This window comes from Gorilla gorilla, chromosome 9 (genome assembly GCF_029281585.2).
Source record: "Gorilla gorilla gorilla isolate KB3781 chromosome 9, NHGRI_mGorGor1-v2.1_pri, whole genome shotgun sequence".
Lineage (NCBI taxonomy): Eukaryota > Metazoa > Chordata > Mammalia > Primates > Hominidae > Gorilla > Gorilla gorilla.
Window position 1 is genome coordinate 15,185,502 of NC_073233.2, and position 22,250 is coordinate 15,207,751.

Here is a 22,250-nt window from a genome sequence, read left to right on the forward strand (position 1 = left end):
ACAGGTATCATTTCATTTAATCCTTACCACAACTCTATCAAGTCAAGTACTATTACATCCATTCTACAGATGCCTCAAAGAAGGCTGATGCACAGAGAGATTAAATAACCTGCCCAAGATCACACAGCAAGGTCAGGTTCTAAAGCTAGGCCTCTAAGACCCCTGAGCTATAGCTGTTCATCACTGCAGTGCACTGTAATGCATGTCAGATACTCATATTAAATGCAAATGGTTCCATAAGAATTGCTCTAAGGCAGCACCACGCACTCACTGAGTACCTAAGAGCCACTGAGAGTTGAACAAACACACCACAGGCTAGTTCATTTTAAAACAATCTATAAAACTCAGTTGTCAGAACTCCATAAGGTAGCCTGTGTTCCAAGTCACAAGCACACCAAAAGTCAGTTCCTCGAACAAAACTAGAGTTTTAAAAATAGCTGACTTGATAGTTTTTTTCCAACTTTCCCATTTCCCCTTTCCTATGACTCCCTCCCACATACACCATCCTTTGACACTGTCAAGAGAAGCTTCAACACAGGCCTAGAATCCTCACCCTCCTACTTCCAGTCCTTCAGCTGGCTCTCTTCCTTCATTCGAATCGTGCTTGAAATCAGTCTGTTGGACCCTCCTCCTTTTTCCCAGCCTAAGAGCATGAGATGGTCATTAACCCTACCATCAAAACTCAGAACTGCAGCAGGTCTACGCTGCTTCTCTCTTAATCACACAGACAGATTGGGGGAGAGAGGGAAAGAAATAACTACAACACAACATCTATTATAATATGACATAGATGGGAGTAAGGCCCATACTTGATACTTCTGCGTTCCTTCCCAGCTCTTGGCCCAGACACTCCGTATTCACTGACTAAATGGGTGAACAGACCAACGCTGCATAGATGGGCACCAGAGACGCCTCTGAGCCAAGAACAAACAAACAGAGGTGTTAACCCCAATGCCAGCCACCCCTACCCCCTCCAAGTGCTTCTGAGGCCCTGCACGACACTGTCCCCCTGAGCTCCCTGGGGGCAGTCTGGCCTTCTGCTAAATTGTGTAGGCCTCCGAGGTCAGCCCTTCTCTCGAGTACCACCTGCTGCTCCTGAGAACTGCCTCCGCCCAGGGTCCCTTGCCCAGTGCCTCACTCCTGCTTCCTTCCAGTAGTCTTCCTCCTGCCTCAGATCTCGTCTCCCGTAACCCTCAGTTTATCTCATTTTTTCCCAGTTCCAAATAATCCTCCATCCACTATGTGATTTCCAACAGTCCATCTCCAGCTCACACACAACCCCTTTGGTGATGACAGGTCACACAGAGGAAGAGTCTGGAGCTTTGAGAAACTGTGGTGGTTTCGTGACAAGCCTGTAGGAATAGGTCTGCTTTGGTTAAGAAGGCTTCATACGCTAACTGCATATAATTCACTCTTTTATAAGGACAGTGAAATCTAACATTCAGGCAGTTTTAGATGAGAAGAGTATAGTGATAGTTTCAACAGCCTCCCCAACAACAGTACATTCATCACATCAGAGCCAAAAAAATAAGAGAAGGGGTCTTTGGAGAAATTCTTCAATAAGGTAGTCTAGACTCATTTAACACGCTCCTCTCCCTTCAAAACACACACACACACACACACAAACACACACACACACACACACACACACACACACACACCCAGGAGAGCTTTCTGGGGCCTATGGCTAGAAATAGAGAGCTCAGGTGTTTCTATCAGCACAATATTACGTGGCATATTCCTCTAAGACAGATGCACCCAGTAGTTCCTCCGACCCACCTACTGAGACAGACACACATAGCACCTCCCCTCCAGGATGAAACAAATGCCTAGCCTCCCCAGCCCCTGCCTCCCCAGGAGAAGGCACACACTAATGCAAGTTTTCCCACAGGCTTTAAAGACAAATCTCTGCAGACTACGCCAGATGGTCTTTTTTTTTTTTTTTTCTTTTTTCGCTCTATGCCCTCCTGGCCCCTTCTCCACTTTCCATGGTCCCTCCAACTCAAAGAACTCAATTATCTGCCTGCAGATTTCCCCTTCCCCTCCTCGCAGCCTGCCCTAAACACACCCTCCTCCCAAGCCCATGCAGAGGCACAGAAGGAAGGCCAAGCCAGGGCTCGGAAGGGCTGCTGCCAGGCCTCCTCCAGCCTCAACTATGTGTTCCCCGGGCTTGGCTGCCTCGGCCGACTCTCTTAGGCCCAACGGTGGAAATGGGGACGTTTCCAGGGCAATGACAGTTAACAGCTAAGAGGAGTGACAGGAAGGAAGATGTATTCTTCAATCCTTCAGTCCCACCTGCCCCACAGGGAGGTGCTTCAGAAGGCCCAGGCCTCAGAGCCTCCCATCTCCCTGAGGTGCCAGGTGGACCTCCCGTAATGCAGTTCTTAGAATCAGATGCGGTGGGGAATGGGGCACAGCCTCTCTTAGGTCTAGGCTACCAGTGGGGCCATGATACTTGGATTGCCCTCCTGAATCTGTACACCCCACCCTTCATTCCAGGGAAAGAGGCTGAACCAGCAGAACCAAGGGTGTCCTTGGCCTGTTCTCCAGTGTATTTCAAAGTTTCATCTTCCCTGGGTGACTGATATCTAATTTGAGAGAGAGAGAGCCCAAGGGGAGAAGGTACAGGAAGCAGAGTAGAAGGAGGAAAGAAGGAGTGAGAACAGGAATGTTACTTTTTAATCCTTAAGGAACATAGACAGATCCAATTTGTGACTCAGCTCTGGGAAGCCGGACTGATGGGAGTCGGGGAACAGCTGCAGCCCCAATCTAAGCTGTGGGCAGCTTCTCCTTCAGGCCTTAGAGGCTGTTGTGACATGACTCAACTAGAAGGGGAGCTGCTTGTTTTGTTTCATTTTTTTAATCTGCCTACTATGGGTCTGCTCAAGGGCTTCTTCCCAGACACCACTCCAGGATATGGCTGGCAGGTTTTCCCTATCCTACAGTAAAGCTGGGGCTGTGGGTGAGGCGCTCTAGTATGCCATACGCCCTTTCGACTCAATGAGGACAGACCTGGGACTCTCCTTGCCCGGTGTGTCCCTTCCCCTGCTCTTCCATTCCTTGGCACAGTCCCATGGCATATCAAGAATCTCTGCCCTTGGAATTCCCACTTCCTTGTTTCTTTTTCTTTCCCCATAAGCTGTGGCCTTATGAGTTCCTGAAAGACCTGCCCAGCCCCCAAGAAGCCTTTCGGAGCAATAGCACTTTCTCCCAGTTAGAACCCTGCCTTCTAAACCCAGAATGAAGGAGAAAGACCCCTTTGCCCACTGCAGAGTGTGCCCAGCAGGATCCAGCAGGGTGAGGGAACCAGGCCTGGCCTCTTTTCCAGCTGCTAAAGTTTATGGTGCCACAACTCTACAGGCAGCTGTGGGACACAGGAAAAGCGACGGGTCTTTTGGAATACCTCTCCTCTATACTATATATAAACACATGAGTCAGGTGACCAAGGAAAGCTTCCTCCCTGCAGGATCGTCTATGAGGCTCCAGTTCTATGGCAAACATCACTCTCATGAAATGACCCAACTCAAGGAAAGCAACATTTGTTTCCTTAAACATCCTGAAGAAGTCTTTTCAGATTTTTCTCATGTTTACTTATAAATGCAGAAAGGAAGAAGGCACTTTATAAAATGAGAGAACCAGAACAGAGAGGCAAAGTGACTTTCCAGAGAGAGTTGGGTCATTCCTCAAGCTTCAATTCACAACACGGTTCATTAGATAGGACGTGACTTGTTTCAAACTACTTTCATGGAAGTTATCCCGCTGGTTCCTCCCAACAGTCCTGTGAAGTTGTTCTTATTACCTCCATCTCACAGGTAAGAATCTGAAGCTCCTATTAGTTAAGATACTTGCCCGTGGCCGCCCTATGGGAACAGAATCTAGCCGTCGACTCAAGTCTAGCAACCCAAATCCATTATTCTTTCTGCTATACCAACAGAAGGAGCACCAGCTCCTGAAACTGGGTCTCTGCTAGCTCTCTTCACACATGTGGGGATGGTAAAATTGAAGAGCTCCAACTACACACACAAGTAGAAAAGAAGGCTGAGGTTCTGGATTTACACTGCCAACTGAAGGGGCCACTGGCTCAGTGTTATGCCACATCCCTCCAGCAAAATGTAGGTTTCAACTAAGCAAAGGATCCCTGGAGTGTAGCAAGAGGAATAACTTCAGAAGTGGACCATCTGAGGTCAAGGGCCATGGAGTTCACCCTTGTGGACCCTCAGGCCACAACCATGATATATACATGTACTCATTTTAGGGAGCCAGAACCGGGGACATGGCCAGTGCTTGCATTGGCAAGCTGACCCGAAGTTAATCAGAATGCCCCCTCATTGTTTGCCAGAATACAAAAGACATTCTGTTCAGAAAGTTCAAGAAGAAAAACTCAAGAACCAGGACAGCAGCTGTTCCCTCATCCCACAGAGAAACCAAAGGCATTTGCAAAGTTCCCTGAGGCCAAGAAGTGAATTTAAGACATAACATGGCTCAAGTGGAAGCACAACCCCTGATGGGTCTCCGTTGCAGGGAGTGTTTGCTGCATTCATCCTCCTCATAATATTACTGACAACCCCACTACCCTATCACCTATAAAACTGCCTTTCTGGGAGGGTCTCCTTTCCTAGGCCACACAGCTCACCATGTACCACTCCTCTAGGTCAGAACAAGTTTTACCAAAACTTAGGACAATCAGCGTAGGAGTGCACAGCGTGGACACTGCGTGCCCTGAGATTTGGTCAAAATGTAACCAAACGCATCCACCCGGCACAACTACAGTGCCTCATGTTCCCCAGCTCTTAGCAGCTGCTGCTGAGAGCTCACTCTGGGACATCTGGATGAGAAACCTGTTTGCAGGCCCCCCAACCCCAAGCCAGCCCCCTCCTCCGCCTCTTAGGAAAGTCTGTGATCGACCTTTTAATGTGGGAGGACAGCTTGATTTTTACCAAGCTGCCTGGAAGAGAGAGAGTGTAAAACCCCAGCTCACGCATCCCTGTGACAGTCCCTCTGTCCTAATAAATGCTCTAGAGGGACTTGGAACTCACCACAGGCTCCTGGCTGAGCTTAATTAGCCTTTTTTTTTTTTTTTTTTTTTTCCATTACAGGTCAGACATAGCAGCACCAAGAGACAAAACAGAGTGTTCACTAGGACGAACAAGCGGCTCAAAAGGCACTGGAGTTTCCCTGTAAGAACTACAAACACCACGGGAGTGATGTTAACTCAGATTTTTCCATATAAAAGATTCTTCCTGTAAAAATATCCTGTGCCTTTGTGCTAAATAAAAGTAAAATGATGCTTTTTAGAGTGAAGTCTAAACACCTCAGATTCAGCAAGAGTGAGATCAGCTAGATTTGCAAAGTCAAGAAAATTGGCTGTTTCCCTCCTCCTTAAGCTAATAGAATCCAACTGTTGGAGCATGACATCATTCCTGAGCCCCAAACCCCGAGCAGAGACTACAGACACTCGCCTGACTCCCAGAAAACAGCCGGAGAGAAGGGCCAGGAAAGGAGGCCAAATGATCCCAGCCCGGAGCTGCCCTTACCTGAAAGTCCCGCTGCTTTCCTGCCCACTCCATTCTCACACCGCAGCCGGCTAGGGAGCCCAGGGCCCCCAAATCCACTGGCTTAAGCTCCGATACCTGCTGCGAGCTTCCCACAGCTCCTTCCTCTGACCTTCCGTGGCGCTCCTCGCAGCCAAGTGAGCAGAGCACTGCTAGCCGGCCAGGCCAGTTGTCATGGAGACCCTGTCCTCGCTAGGCGGGCGCGCGCACAGCGGCGCGCTCTTGGCCTAGCGCGTGCACAAGGGCGCTCTCTTTTTCTTTCTTTCTCACTGTCTCTCTCTCTCTCTCTCTCTCAGTCCTGGGAGGCTTCCATGAAACAGCACTGTCTTTTGATCAGCTCGGTTTTTGCATGCATTCCACTCCTCCTACCTCCCTTCCAGTCCAACAGGGGCTCTGAACTGCTCCTGGGAACTTGCTTGAACAGCTCAGAGGGGAGAAGGGAGAAGACAGTGAGTGGACTTGTTTTCTTCCCCTCCAGTGTCTCATTTTTTATAACTTGGAAGAATCCGTGTCAGGGGGGAGGGAGCTAGCTGAAGCGCTTGAAGGGGAAGCCAGCCCTTCCTCTGGGTCCTGGAGCTCTGGTAGGAGGGACCCTGATGCACTGCCTTGACTTGTTTGTGCACTTGGGATTTTTCCGGGCAGCAGTTGGGGCGGAAATGCACTCACATCCCAGGAGCTCGCCTGGACTGGCCTCTCTGCTTACCTTGCTGCCTGTCCAGGTTGTGGCGATGGCTTTAACCAGTGCAGGGACTCATGGTACTAGTGGTGGCGCCTAAGCAGTCTCTCATCTTCCTGAAATGGAGAGCAAAGACACTCGGTCAGGACCAGGAAGAATCCTGGGCAAGTCGAGAGTCACAACCCAGACGACAAACCTGATATAAATACAGCCTTGTCTCTCTGCCCTGCTAAGGGTCTGCAGCTAAGGTGCAGGCTTCGTGGGAGCTGCTGTCACAGTCGGTAATAATATTGCTCCTGTCAGAAAATAAGCACAGTCCCTGGGACACGGCAGACCCCCTAAGTTTAGTCCCATCCCCATCCCCATCCTGTCCCTTCCTCTCCCCCCTACCCAGCATACATTTCTGCTTTGTAACATTCTTTTTACATGTATCATTTTGTTTGATCCTCATAACCTTTTGAAATACACTGCACAGATATTTTTATCACCATTTTTTCAAGTTTATTTATTATTCTTCTTAAATTTCTTTTAGTGACAGGATCTTGCTCCATTGCCCAAGCTGGAGTGCATTGGTGCAATCATAGCTCACTACATCATCAAACTCCTGGGCTCAAACAACCCTCCTGCCTCAGCTTCTGAAGTAGCTGGGACTGCAGGCATGCATCACCACGCCTGGCTACTTTTTTAATTTTTATTTTTATAGAGACAGGGTCTCACTATGTTGCCCAGGCTGGTTTTGAACTCCTGGCTTCACGCAATCCTCCTGCCTCAGCCTCCCAAAGTGCTGGGATTACAGGCGTGAGCCAGCATACTGGCCTTATGACCATTTTATAGATGGAAAAACTGAGACTCAGAGAGATTAAACATTTGATCTGCACTTATACAGTTAGGCAGTCAAAGAACTAAGAGATCAGCCAAGTTCGCCCTAGTCCAGCACACTTTCAACTAAAGTATATTGCCATCTGATTTCAAAAACTGTCAACTTTTTGATAACTGGTTATGAGATAACACTGGGCTCCCAAGGGAAGGTGGAGAATCCTTGTAAGTTGTGGCGAGATAGGCTGACTACCATCCTTTCAGCCTAAAGACCTTAAGACAGCATCTCTAAGATGTAAAACGTCCTGATGCACAGCTCGGAGAAAAAGCCCTACCCTACAGCTATATATGACCTTACACTTTTCTAAACGACTCTCAAAATCTTGGCTCGTCTGTTCAACATGACAGGTCTGAAAGTTAGGATTGGCATTATTATACTAATTTAACAGATTTTTTTTTTTTAATTCTACAACAGAAGTAAAATTACTTGCCCCAGGTCATGGAACCAGGAAATAAAATCTAGAAACAATCCCCAAGCCTTTCAAGTCTCTTGAGTACATTAAGCACAGTGGTTGCAACAGCACCAGGGGTCAGAAGACCTTGGCAGTGCCTGACTCCACCACTAACGGGCCATGTGCCATTGGGCAAGTCACGTGACTTCCCCCTTTCCACCCACAGAGCCTACTGACAGGGCTGGGGCTGAGCATCGGAAGAGATGCTGTCCGTGAAAGCACTCTCAAGTCAGGCACTGAACTAAGAACTTTACTCCTCTTGACAACTCCTCACCAAAAACAAAAAACACTGGGACAGTTAATACCCTCCCCAGGATGAGGACACTGAGGCTTAAGGAGGATATTTTCCAATGTTGCTCCCAAAAACAGTGCTAAAGGTCCTGATGTTATTTATTTATTTATTTATTGACACGAGGTCTTATTATGTTGCCCGGGCTGGTCTTGAACTCCTGAGCTCAAGCAATCCTCCCACCTCAGCCTCCTGAGTAGCTGGGATTATAGGTGTGTACTACCACACCCAGCCTGATAGAATCTTTAATGCAACATCCTATGCAGTATCTAGTGGGTTTTTTTCATTAATTTCCAGCATATCACAACATTCTCAAAACAAGATTCTGATTGACTTGAGTTTAAAAGGTAAATATATACCAGAAGTTAAGGTAGGAAAGTGTTATAAAATCCAACAGGAAATGACAGAATGGCACAAATCCTAAATTGGGGGCACTACTGCTTTAGTGAAGCAATCAGAGCTTCAAAGGGAGTGAACCTAATCACCCACTATAAATCCCCAACCTCACCCAAGCCCCAGCCGAAGAATCCCAAGTCTACAAAGAAAGACAAGACAGAAGGGCAAACGCAGTATCATCAAATCACTAAACTTCCACCTCTTCCTTGTCCAAAAGGCATCCCTCTGCTCTCCTCCTGATCCTCAAAATGCGCATTCCACTTGCCCAGTCTCCATCCTGAGAAAGAAGGGGTGATCCCACCCCTTTCTATAATAAGATAATATTAATAATACAGTAGTAACATCAATTAACACTTATTGAGCACCTACCATATGCCAGGCATTCTTTTAAGCAGTATGAGGGGCCAGGGGTCAGGACTGAGTACTAGAACTGATACAAGTCAGTTCCTGAAGTAATCCAAACTTAAGAAGCCCTCCAAACCAGACCCAGAATGCGGGCCATGCTCCCCCTAGTGGCATGCTGGAGTTATGGAGGTTCCTTAGGGCCTTGTCCTGGGGGAAGAAGGGACAAAGGAAGGGCCCCATTACTGAGAGAACTGGAATCCCTGCTTGGGTAATGCTACTGTGTACACACTCCTTGAACTGCGCAGAGTCAGGGACAGCTGAATCCCGCCACTGCCTCTGCAAGGCTGGATTTAGACCAATCCTACCTGACCTTTCTGAAGGATAAGGATTTGACAACCTTATATAAGATCTCTGCTGTCTGCTGAGAGGCCTGCAAGCATACACGTGCCAGAAACCTGGGAGACATCCTCGACTCTCCCTTCTTCTTTCTGCCCACATCCAACCCATTTCCCAACTGCAAACAATTCTACTTCCAAAATATATCTTTTATCTGTCCACTTTTCTCCACCTCTGATGCTACCCATCTCTCACCTTAATTATTGCAAAAACCTCCTAATTGCCCCAGCTTCCACTCTCCCCTCACAAAGTCATTAGAGCTGTCTGAATCACCTTTTTTTTTTTTTTTTTTTTTTTTTACACCAGATCAGGTCATTTCCTGCTTAACACACTTCATTGACTTCCCACTACACTTAAGATAAAATCTAACTTCTTACCAGGACCTACAAGGCCCAGCATGATTCTCCTCCTGCCTTGTTTCAGCACACTTCCTGCCCTTCCCTGTCTGTGCATCAGCCACATACAACTGCTTTTAGTTCCCCTGAGGTGTCATATTTTTTCCAGGTTGTTTCCCGTTGCTGGGACACTCCCCTACCAAGCAGTCTTTGCCTGGATAGCTCTTACTCACCTTGCCTCACCTTGACTCTCCTGTCTCTTGACTTTCACAATCCTCCAATCTAAATGAGGCTCCCCACACTTATCCTTCAGAGCACTCACCATGCTGTGTAATTATGCATTTGTACAGTTATCTGCTTAATCTCAGTCTTCCCTCACGAGTTCCTTAGGGTACGAACCTTGACTATTTTGCTAACCACCAATATTCCCTGCACTTCGTGCAGGGCCCAGCTCACAGCTGGCACTCAATAAATATCTGCTGAATGAAATGCATAAAACCCCATTTCTTCCTGTCCGACGGGAAGAAGAAACTTAGAGCAGCTATTTCATGTCACTCATTGCCTCTTTTCATAGACTTACAAACTATAATTACATTTCTTTTCCTCATGTGCCTTGCCTGTGGGCACAACCAAAAATTCCTGTAAAGCCTCCCTGTGGTTTGTTTCCCAGAACTTTCCTGGTAAGGTCACTCTCCTGGGGCTGCCCTCCAGGGTTTTACAGCTGCTCCCATTACCAGTCCCCACTCACAGGCCTCCACCACCACCGGGTCATTGCCAGACCACTGTGTAGGAATGGCCCAGCTCCCACGATGACAAGGTTCTCTCAGGCCAGCAGCTCCAAGGACAAAACACCTCCTCTCCCCTCCATGGTGCAAGCCACTGTGCTTGTAAAAAAATACATTTTTACTAAAAAAAAAGTCTTATGTTTTATAATTTGGAGATGGTTGTAAAAAGTTCAGAAAAAAAGGGTTCTATTACTAAAAAGAATTTTGAACACTACAGTCTGGAGGAAAAATGAAGGTCTAAGTAACACCAACAGCAGTGTGACTACATCCAGCGTTGCCTCTTCTGGCCTACGCTCCCACCCAAATCTGAAATCCTCTGGCTTCATCTCTTGCCCACACCTCCCCTGCTACCAACCACCCCATTACAGGCACAACCACAGTGCACTGCCTAGTTCTTTGAACACTGCCTGCATTTTCCTCTCCCTCCCTCTATGGCTCATGTTGTTACCTTTATCTGAATGCCTCTCCTTCCCCCACTAACAAAATCTTACTGCCTTCAAGGTCCAACTCATTTATCACCTCCTCTGTAAAATATTTTTCAATCTCCTGATAGAATCTGTTTGTCTCTTCTACAAATCAACAGCAGTTTAAAGATGCCTTTACTATAGCGTTGATATCACTTTATCACTGTTACTTGCACACCTGTCTCCCCCACAGACCTGAGCTCCTCGAGGTGTATCCACTTTAGTATTTCATTCAATGTATGCAATAAGTGTGTGTGAGATAAACGAATCATTGAAAAGACTCTCCAAACAAACAAACAGAAACAGCTATTTCCTCTCTAAGGTGAGGGAATTTGAGTGGATGGACCTACATTGTACAAGAAAATACATATATGTAAATCGGATTTTGGATTAGGTCACTAGAGGGGTTTATAGTACTTTCTTGTCTCTTTAAAGACAACCGAAATTCTGAACCTGAAAACACAGGAACAGAGTAAATCTTTTCAAGTCATTCCTTACTTTGGGATCAAAGAAATTCAAGTAAAATGGGCCGTTCTTTCAATATTATTGGTTGGATCTTAGAATGCCTAAGAAATGGCAGTCTAATTTCAAATGCCTCTGGGAAGCCTAGTTTCTAATGCCCATCAGACTGGGGTCCAGTAGTATTCCCACTGAAAACATCCAGTTCTACCAAATTAATGGGTGATCAGGTCAAGTGCAGTGGCTCACACCTGTAATCCCAGCACTTTGGGAGGCTGGGGTGGGAGAACTGCTTGAGCCCAGGAGTTCAAGACTAGCCTGGGCAACATAAGGAAACCCTATCTTTACAAATAATAATTTTAAAAAATTGGCTGGGCATAGTGGCACACGCTTGTGGTCTCAGTTACTCGGGAGGCTGAAATGGGAGGATCACTTGAGCCTGGGAGGTTAAGGCTGCAGAGAGACATCATAGCATCACTGCACTACAGCCTGGGTGACAGAGCAAAACTGGTCTCAAAAAAAAAAAAAAAAAGTGGAGGGAATCAAACATATTCCTCTCCACCAATTCTCCTACACTGGGTTCTAGCTGCCATTTATAGAAGAGCCCTTAAGGGCTTTACAATTTTCCTCTTCTGCCTGTGAATGGCAATGTGGTAAAGAGGGAAGCTTTTAAAATTCAAGAGGAGACAGCTAGCAGGCTGGAGCCCAGTCCTGGCTTCCAGCTTTCTGGAATGGTAAAATCCTAGGCAAGTCCCTGTCTCCCTTAGGGCCTTTGCTTTTTCCTCCACATGAGAGGGCTGGAGTAGCTGCTCAAGCATCCTTCGGCTTGACTGTCCTACTGCATCATTCTACTGCAGTCACCCAGTCCTACTGCTTTCTAAGTCCAAAGCAGCAGAAAGACTTCTTTCAGCAGAGCCCCGGGCTTGGGGCTTTGGGATCAGACAGAGGTCCATCACCAATGAAAAGTAGTCTTTTTTAGAAGAAAAAAAATGGGAGACCCAGGCTTCCTGCCTAAGGAGGGCTGGACAGAGAAGAAAGGTGCTAAATTACAGAATGGGGAAATTAGGAAATGGCCTGGAAGAGGACTAAGGCTCCTGCTGAGGTCCTTGCTCAGACTCACCCCTATCCATAAGTCTGAGACAAAGTTGCCTTTACAAAGCAGACACTGAACAGCTGACAATACCTAAGTTCTCTTGGAAGACAATCTGTCTACTGCAAATCAAGCATTCTCTACCTGGGTGCTATTAGGGCCTTCAGATCGACAAAACAAATGTCTTCCTCAAGATGGCAATCCTGGGCCCCCTCCACCTGGAAGCCACATCTGGCAGGACCTGCACAGTGTTGACCACTGCCACACAAACTTTGCTTGCACAGCCTTCCTAGGAAGGCAGAGAAATACCCATTCTGTGGTCAAGTCCTAGTGCTTTATGATAGGAAGTTTTCCCAGGTCCTTACTCCTGACCTAATTCCCCCTGCCTCTCCTACCACCAGCACCGCACCCCTGACCTTAAGGCTCTGAACTAGGGAAGTGTGGAATTCAGCCTATAATTCTTCTAGACCCCACAGCCCTGCAGTGAAGCAGCTACCACACACCTTCATGCTAGGTTGCGCCCTCTCTCCTTCAGTCTGCCAGTCATCCAGCCCTAGTTCACCTCCGCTCAGCTCACAACCCTCCGTACAAAGCTCAATGTCTAGATACTCACAACATAGGTACTCACAGCTTGCTTCAGTTTCTTGGAGTCTCTGTGATAACGTTAATATATAAGTCAATTTTCTGAAATCTCTCAAATCCACAGGCCCCTGACCATTGTCCCTCATTAAGTCGGAGCATGTTAACACTGGGCCACATAAACATAGGCTTCGGGCCAGGAAAGACTGGATCAAGGAAGCAATACCCTAGATCCCCATGAAAGCACCATTTTACCCTTCTAAAATAGGCTTTCTGGCCAGGCGTGGTGGCTCACACCTGTAATCCCAGCACTTTGGGAGGCCAAGGCTGGCAGATCACTTGAGGTCACGAGTTTGAGACCAGCCTGGCCAACATGGCAAAACTCCGTCTCTACTAAAAATACACAAACTAGCCAGGCGTGGTGGCGGGCGCCTGTAATCCCAGCTACTCAGGAGGCTAAGGTGGGAGAATCACTTGAAACCTGGGAGGTGGGGGTTGCAGTGAGCTGAGATCACACCACCGTACTCCAGCCTGGGCAACACAGTGAAACTCTGTCTCTAATAATAATAATAATAATAATAATAATAATAATAATAATAGGCTTTCCAAGCTTAGCTAGCTCAGAACTCTGAGTTCAACAATGACCTTAACCTACCATGATTAAAATCTTCAGGACTGGGGAGGCAAGGTGCAAAGTGGAGGAAAGGGAAGAGGTAGGGTATTAAGAGGAATGTGGACTCAAGCTGCTTTTCTATGATCTACCCAAGAAAATACCTTCAGCCTGGGAAAGAAGTACCCCTAAGAGTAAGATCTGGGCAAGGCTGTGGGAAGTGTGAGCCCAGACTGTGTCAACCTCCTCAATCCTAGCTCCCCTCATTCTCCCTGGCTAGACTGATTCTCTAGCCCTACCCCCCAGTACTCCTCAGAACAGGCTGCCACTCCAATGCCAGCCATGCCCCACTGCCTTGTGTGACTGCACCAAAGCTCATTCAGCTTAATTCTCCTGCTAGCTGTAATATTCTTTAGAGAAAGAACTACGTCTTAACTCTGAATTCTAGCTTAGGGCTGTGTACCACGTACAATTAATAAATTTTTAAATGAATGAACTAATAAAACCAACCAACTAATCAATCCAACTAAAAAGGGTATTAATAATGTCACCACAGAACCTAGACCATTTGATGCTTAACACCTCACAGTAGTCCAGAGTGTCCAAGATGGGGTGTGTATACAAGATGATTATAAGTGGTATATGGACAAACTTTTTTTAAGTTTTTAATACTTTTATATTACTTAATGTATAGAAGAACAAAGCCAGCTACTAACCTCATTATTACCAATCTCATTGATTAGATCAATACTAAAGAAGTTATGTTTTTTGTATGCTTTTAGTATTGTTTTATAGCAGGCAGAAGTTTAAGGAGAGGCGGGGCTTGGTGGCTCATGCCTGTAATTCCAACAATCTGAGAGGCCAAGACGGGAAGATCGCTTGAGCTCAGGAGTTTGAGACCAGCCTGGGCAACATGGCAAAACCCCCATCTCTACAAAAAATAAAAAACAGCCAGGCGTGGTGGCACACAGCTGTAGGCCTGGCTACTTTCGACGCTGAGGTGGGAAGCTCACTTGAGCCTAGCAGGAGGTCAAGGCTGCAGTGGGCCATGATCATGCCACTGCACGCCACAGCCTGGGTGACAGAGTGAGACCTTGTCTCAAAAAAAAAAAAAAGTTTAAGATAAAATGGGATATTTGTGTAACCTCAAAGTATCTCTCCCAGAATATTTATTAATTACAAAGGTAGAAATAACCTCGCGGTGGAGAAATTGACACATATCACCTTAATCAAGTGATCAACGTTAACACCACAGGCCATAAAGACATAATGACACCACGTACCCCAATACCATGTGCTGAGAAGGGCATTTCACCTCTGTGGTGCTCTTCCCAAATCCATGACCTTGATCTAATTATGAGAAAACATGAAGTAAACCCAGCCTAAGGGATATTCTACAAAATACCTGACCAGTACTCCTCAAAAGGGCCAGGGTCATGAAAGACAAGGACAGACTGAGGAATTGTCACAGATTAGAGGAGACTAAGGAGACGCAGCAACTAAATGCAACATGGGATCCTGGATTTGATCCTGGAATAGAAAAAGGAGTTTCGTAAGAAAAACTGGTGAAATCCCAGTAAGTCTATATCAATATCAATTTTAGTTTTGATCATTGTACTGTAGTTACATAAGATTAGGAGAATTTGTACTGCCATTGCAACTTTTCTCTAAGTCTAAAATTATTTAAAAGTAAAAAGTTTTTAAAAGCCAAATTTAAAGATAAGTAAATAAAAGTATATACAATACATGGTTACAGGAAAAAATCATAAAGGTAGGTAAGACTGACTCAAGTTTGGGAAGCACTAAAGTATTTACCCTACACCCAAGAAAAGTCGCCCCCAGAATGAGAATCACTGCTGTTGAAGAATATTTAGTAAAATAGGGAAATGTTCACTTTATATTACTTGGGGGTAAAATTAATAAATCATCCCTTTCTGTTAAAAAATATATATATCACATATATTACCCATAGAAAACAGTCTGTGTTAAAATAAAAATAACCTATGCTAACCAAAGCACAGATGACATTTATTAAATAGTAAATGGGACATGGCTTTTGGAAAGTAACTTATCAATTAAAATGCTCATAGACTTTGACTCAGTAGCCTCACTCAGGGAGAATATCCTAAGAGAAAATTCCTAAGTATGCAGAATAAATGTCTGTTTCCGGCATTATTTATAATAATTTTCAGAATTAGAAACAATCTCCATATCAGTCATTCCTAGATTAGTATTTTTTTAAACCGCAACCCAATAAAGAATGTTTTACATTGTAATCTAGCATATGCATGTGTGAGAGGGTGTGTGTGTATGTGCGTGTGTGTAAAAAACTGAACCAAAAAGGTTTCTCAAAACAACACTATCTTTACTGTATGTGATGCTCTCTGCTATTTTCAATCCTAATCTATGTTATTAAGAAATTAAGAAAACAAAGTACATAGAGCCCCACTAAACTGATTTCCTGACCCAATAATGGATTATGGCCCTTAGTCTGAAAAACTGCACTAGATGGTCTATTGTGCAGCCATTGTAAGAGATGACTATGGCTGGGTGCAGCGGCTCACATCTGTAATCCCAGCACTTTGGGAGGCCAAGGTAGGTGGATCGCTTGAGGTCAGGAGTTCGAGACCAGCCTGGCCAACATGGTGAAACCCCATCTATACCAAAAATACAAAAATTAGCCAGGCATGATGGCGCATGCCTTAATTCCAGCTACTTAGGAGGCTGAGGCATGAGAACTGCTTGAACCCAGGAGGCAGAGGTTGCAGTGAGCTGAGATCGTGTTACTGCATTCCAGGCTGGGCAACAGAGCGAGACTCTGCCTCAAAAAAAAAAAAAAATTAATTAATTTAATTTAATTGAAATTTAAAAAATTTAAAAGAAACTACTATAAACCACAAACTAGTAGCAGCAATTTGTTCTAAGGAGAAAAGAGTGTGGGAGGAAAACTTGCTTTTCACTGTATATCTTTTTGTACCTTTTGAATTTATAACACGTTTTTTATTTAAAAATTAACTAGCTGGCTCACACCAGTAATCCCAGCACTTTGGCAGGCCAAGGTGGGAGGATCTCTTGAGACCAGGAGTTCAAGACCAGCCTGGGCAACATAGAGACCTTGTCTCTACTAAAAATAAAAAAAAAAAAATTAGTACAAGCCTGTAGTCCCAGCTACACAGGAGGTTGAAGTAGGAGGATCACATTAGCCTAGGAGATAGAGGCTGCAGTGAACAGTGATCACGTCACTGCACTCTAGCCCAGGAGACAGAGAGAGATCCTGTCTCAAAAAAAAAGAACTAACTTTAAATGGCAATTACGAAGACTTTATTAGCATGGGAGACAACGCTAATTATGCATAATAAAGCTATAACTACATTAAAATGTAAAGACATATGCAAGTGAAAAAAATTTATACCAAGCAATAATCATGTTAGCAATTTTTTTCCTTTTTACTAAATTCTACATATTCTACACTGCTGCTATTGTAGATTTGTTTTGTTTTGTTTTGTTTTTGAAACAAGGTCTGGCTCTATCGCCCAGGCTGGAGTAGAGTGGCAAGATCTTGGCTCACTGCAACCTCTGCCTCCCAGGCTCAAGCAATTCTCCCACCTCAGCTTCCCGAGAAGCTGGGACTACAAGTGTGCACCACCACACCCTGCTAATTTTTTTATTTTTTGTAGAGAGGGGGTTTTGCCATGTTGCCCAGGCTGGTCTCAGATTTGTGAACTATTTTCTACCATTCAACATACATTCATTTTCTTAAATTAAATCAATTACTGGTAAGGACACAGGAGATTTTAAAGTTAATAGTAGCATTTTCTTTCTTAAGCTAGGTGGTGGGTCACTTAAACTATACATATAAAAATACATATTCTACATATTTTAAATAATTTCTCAATTTTTTCCAACTTTACTGAGTTATGATTGACAAAAGTTCTATATACTAAAGATGTACAGCATGATAATTAGATATACTAATACACTGTGAAACAATTATCACAATCAAATTAACACATTCATTACCATACAGTTACCATTTTGTGTATGTGGTGGGGAGAGGTGAGGACACTTAAGACTTACTCTCTTGGCAAATTTCAAGTAAACAATACAGTATTAACTATAGTCACTATGCTGTACATTAGATTCCCAGGATTTATCTTATAACTGAACGTTTAGCAACATTTTTTTAAAGAAAAGATTTCAAAAGTGGACTCTTTCCCGCAACCTTCCTTTTGACCTCAGACTCACGGAGCCACTCCAACAAGGTACTGAGATAGGATTTAAAACTGTCAGTCAACTGGATACTTTCCACCTCTGTGAAGAGAATCTAACGTGGACTGTACCATCCCCATGGCTTCTAAAGGTTTCCCTTTCGAACTCTGCAGGTGGGCTAGTTTCGGCGTTCCATTCACACTCAGGACTGTTCTTTTGTTTTTCCTCCTTTCCCTACCAAGCTATTGTTCATTCCCTTACATTTTTAATTACATATAATCTCTTCTGAGCATATTCATCTTTGAATTTCCAGCAGGCTGTAATGCAGTACTTTCTTTGTACATAGCAAGTGCTCAAAAAATATTTCTTAATCAATATCATAGGCAAAACTCCAGAAAAGAATATATAAAAAGTGGCAAGGACTCAGAGAAGGAAGTATTGATCCCTGGAGATTAAGTACAAATCGCATCAAGAGACATCATTACTTTTAGTTAATGAGGTTACTATATAATTATTGTAGAGAATAAAATAGATAATACATGTAAAACACTCAGCAATAGCTAGTAAGTGATCCATAAATAACAGATTGGGGACTTAAAAAGTAATATCCATACATATTTACACAATATATATTTGTATATAACATATATATCATAAATAAATACACACATATGCACATACATATGGCAAAGAATGTCAGGGACATAATTTATCTGGACTCCAGAAAAATCTCTCTTGATCTTTAAAGAAAAAAAAATCAAAGATACACCGGCAGCTGGATGGACTGGTAACTCAGGACAGCTGGGTCCAAACAGTGCTATGAAATGAATCGGCATCAACCAGGAAGAGGAGCTCTGGAACTCCTAGAAGTTTAGGCACATCCCATCTGTTTTTATCACATTTATTGATTTGCGTATGTTGAGCCATCTGATATGGTTTGGCTGTGTCACCACCCAAATCTCATCTTGAATTTTAGTTCCCATAATCCCCAGGTGTCATGGGAAGGATCCAATGGGAAGTGATTAGATCATGGGGGCCATTTCCCCCATGCTGTTTTCATGATAGTGAGTGAGGCTCATGAGATCTGATGGTTTTATAAGCTCCTGGCATTTCCCCTGCTTACACTCATTCTCTCTCCTGCCACCCTGTGAAGAGGTGCCTTCCACCATGATTGTAAGTTTCCTGAGGCCTCCCAGACATGTGGAACTGTGAGTCAATTAAACTTCTTTCTTATATAAATTACCCAGTCTCGGGCAGTTCTTTACAGCAGCATGAGAATGGACTAATACACAATCCTTGCATCCCAGGGATAAATCCCACTTGATCATGGTACATGAACCCTTTTTTTCCTTTTTTTGTGACTTGAGGCCACTGCTCATTCTTCTTTTTTTTTTTTTTTTTTTTTTTTTTTTTGAGATGGAGTCTTGCTTTGTCGCCCAGGCTGGAGTGAAGTGGCGTGATCTCAGCTCACTGCAACCTCCGCCTCCCGGGTTCAAGCGATTCTCCTGCTTCAGGCTCCCCAGTAGCTGGGACTACAGGTGCCTGCCACCACGCCCGGCTAATTTTTTGTATTTTCAGTAGAGGCGGGGTTTCACCGTGTTAGCCAGGATGGTCTCGATCTCCTGACCTTGTGATCTGCCCAACTAGGCCTCCCAAAGTGCTGGGATTACAGGCGTGAGCCACCATGCCCGGCCTCTTTTCTTTTTTTAAGTTCAGGGGTGCATATGCAGGTTTGTTATACAGGTAGACTTGTGTCATGGGGGCTTGTTGTACAGATTATTTCATCACCCAGGTATTAAGCCTAGTACTCATTAGTATTTTTCCTGATCCTCTCCCTCCTCCCACCCTTCACACTCAAGTAGGCCTTGGTGCCTGTTCTTCTCCTCCATGTGTCCATGTGTACTCAATGTTTAGCTCCCATTTATAAGTGAGAACATGCGGTATTTGGTTTTCTGCTCCTGCATTAGTTTGCTAAGGATAGTGGCCTCCAGCTCCATCCATGTTCCTGCAAAGGACATGATTTCATTCTTTTTTTATGGCTGCATAGTATTCCATGGTGTATATGTACATTTTCTTTAACCAGTCTACTGTGATGGGCATTTAGGTTGATTCCATGTCTTTGCTATTGTGAATAGTGTTGCAATGAACATACATGTGCTTGTATCTTTATAATCAAACAAAATTTTTTTTTTTTTTGGAGACAGAGTCTCACTCTGTCACCCAGTCTGGAATGCAGTGGCACAATCTCGGCTTGCTACAGCCACCACCTCTCAGATTCAAGCAATTCTCCTGCCTCAGCCTCCCGAGTAGCTAGGACTACAGGCGCACACCTCCACACCCAGCTATTTTTTTTTTTTTTGTATTTTTAGTAGAGACACGGTTTCGCCATGTTGGCCAGGCTGGTCTCGAACTCCTGACCTCAAGTGATCTGCCTGCCTCGGCCTCCCGAAGTGCTGGAATTACAGGCATGAGCCACTGCACCCAGCATCTTATAATCAAGTGATTTATATTTCTTTGGGTATATACCCAGTAATGGGATTGCTGGGTGGAATGGTATTTCTGTTTTTAGGTCTTTGAGGTATCGCAACACTGTCTTCCACAATGGTTGAACTAATTTACACTCCCACCAACACTACATAAACATTCCTTTTTCTCCACAACCTTACCAGCACCTATACTTTTTTGGCTTTTTAATAACAGCCATTCTGACTGGTGTGAGATGGTATCTCATTGTGGTTTTGATTTGCATTTCTCTAATGATCAGTGATGTTGAGCTTTTTTTCATATGCCTGTTGGCCACATGTATGTCTTCTTTTGAAAAGTGTCTGTTCATGTCCTTTGCCCACTTTTTAAAAATGGGGTTGTTTTTTTTCTTGTAAATTTGTTTAAGTTACTTATAGATGCTGGATACTGGACCTTTGTCTTATTAGACTCAGTGTGCTGTTGAATTCTATTTGCTAGTATTCTGTTAAGGATTTTTGCATCTATGTTCATCAGGGATGTTGCCCTGTAATATTCCTTTCTCTTCCCATTTATTCTAGATCTCATCATGGTTACCCTTTTTATCAATGACTTGGATAAGACACAATTATCAAATATGTTTATGATAAATTAATTGGGAGGGATAATGAATATACTAGATATAATCAGAGAGAAAAGCCTCCACAAACTGGAACCATAGGTTAAATATGGCAAGATGAAATTTTTAAAGGGTAAAATATGTAATTTTACACTGAAGCTTAGAAAAATACTGCAAGACAACAGGATAAAGATCGTTATTAGTGAAAAAGACCTGAGGAAAGGTTCAATATGAGTCAACTGATGAGCAAATGTGATTTTGAGTTTAGCTGACAAAACACAGGGCCCAGATCAAATGAGATTCATGTCCTACTCTGCTCCATTCTGGTTAGAACAAAAGTGTTTCCAGGGGACATATATTATATTTGCAGTCCCGGGGTAAATGGAGTCTTGAATAACATTTCAGACAAATATATTGAAAGAAAAAAAGGAAATCAAGTCTTTTGGAGCCCCTTAAACTGAGAAGATAACACGTCTGATTCATGAGGTTGTAAGTTCTCCTGCAGAACAAGAAGATAGAAAACTACCGCTTTTATCCCCACGGAGTCATCTCTGGGGAATAAAGAACGCTCACAGAAAGAAGAGACAGCTGGGCCCTGCCTGACCTGCCCTTTGTCCCTCCTGCTAGTCACATCAAAACCTCCCAGCTGGGGCTGTGACCATCCGAGCTTTATCAAGGATATAGAGCAGCTCAGGAATCCAAACAATTCTGACCCATCATCTCCCCAAACCATGGTTCACTACAAGCAGAATCACAGTGATATTTTTAACTATCAGAGTGAATTCTTGTGGATCTTTAACCTCCTATACTAAGCTGTCATCTGATAGCTGTTGTGAGCAAGGACTCAGGCTTAAATGCTGTAAATGAAACATTAGATGGTAGGAATGCAGCATTTCAGCTTCTTCAGGGATTGCTGGGATATAGACATACCAGCTTATCTCCTGTAAAGGAACCCTATGATGCTTCTTCTAAGGATCTGGGGAGAGAGAAGAGCAGTGGCCATTCAACATCCGGTTCTTATCCTAGGAACATGGAAGGCGGCCCTGATCTACAGATGAGTCATACTAAATAAACGTCAACATCCTACAGGAGAAGATGCCATTTTTTAAACTATCTTCTTTTTCCCCAAGGTTAAGAACTTAGAAGTTCCTAATCTATGCAATGATTAGCTCCTTTCCTAACAAGACATGCACTGGGCCCATCCTATGTTTCTGCGGAAGACAGCTAGTTTGCCTTTGTGTAAAAAGAGGTCCTTATGAATGTTCATTCACTTAGAGATCAACACTGAACAACCTGTGCGATAGAGAAATCAGTTAGACCCCACGATGCAAGGAAGGGAAGATGAGGGAGATGATGAAAGGAAAAGCAGAGGAATGTGGAGGGAGCGGGGAGAGTAGAAAGCAATTTAAGATCTTGAAGGACAGAAACAGGAGGAAGCTTGTTTGGAAGTCTGAGAGTGGCAAATTTGGGGGAATTCCTGAGCATTACTCCCAGGGATGTCAGGGAACATACTTGAGCACCACTTAGCCTTTTGAATTTGCAGGAAAGAAAGAATTCAGAAAGCTTTTATTCCCTCCCTGTCTGGGGCTCCTTACCCTGGGGTGATACATCTGCCTACACCCCACTTAGCTGGTTGGCTGAGCTGTGAACGACTGAGA

At 44.3% G+C, this 22,250-nt stretch overlaps 1 protein-coding gene across 11 annotated transcripts in view; it reads right to left on the minus strand.

Moving 5' to 3' along the window:
• Positions 1–22,250, minus strand: part of DENND2B (DENN domain containing 2B) — a 222,032-nt gene that overhangs the window by 114,400 nt on the left and 85,382 nt on the right. For 7 of the 11 annotated variants that reach the window (XM_063710961.1, XM_063710958.1, XM_063710959.1 and 4 more), the window contains one exon: positions 6,256–6,344. The exons of 1 other annotated variant lie outside the window; for it this stretch is intronic. The gene's annotated coding sequence lies outside the window, so the exon portion shown is untranslated. Of the gene's footprint in view, positions 1–5,534; positions 6,018–6,255; positions 6,345–22,250 lie in introns of those variants that run through there. 3 more of the 11 variants (XM_063710956.1, XM_063710962.1, XM_063710964.1) reach the window with 3 other exon arrangements.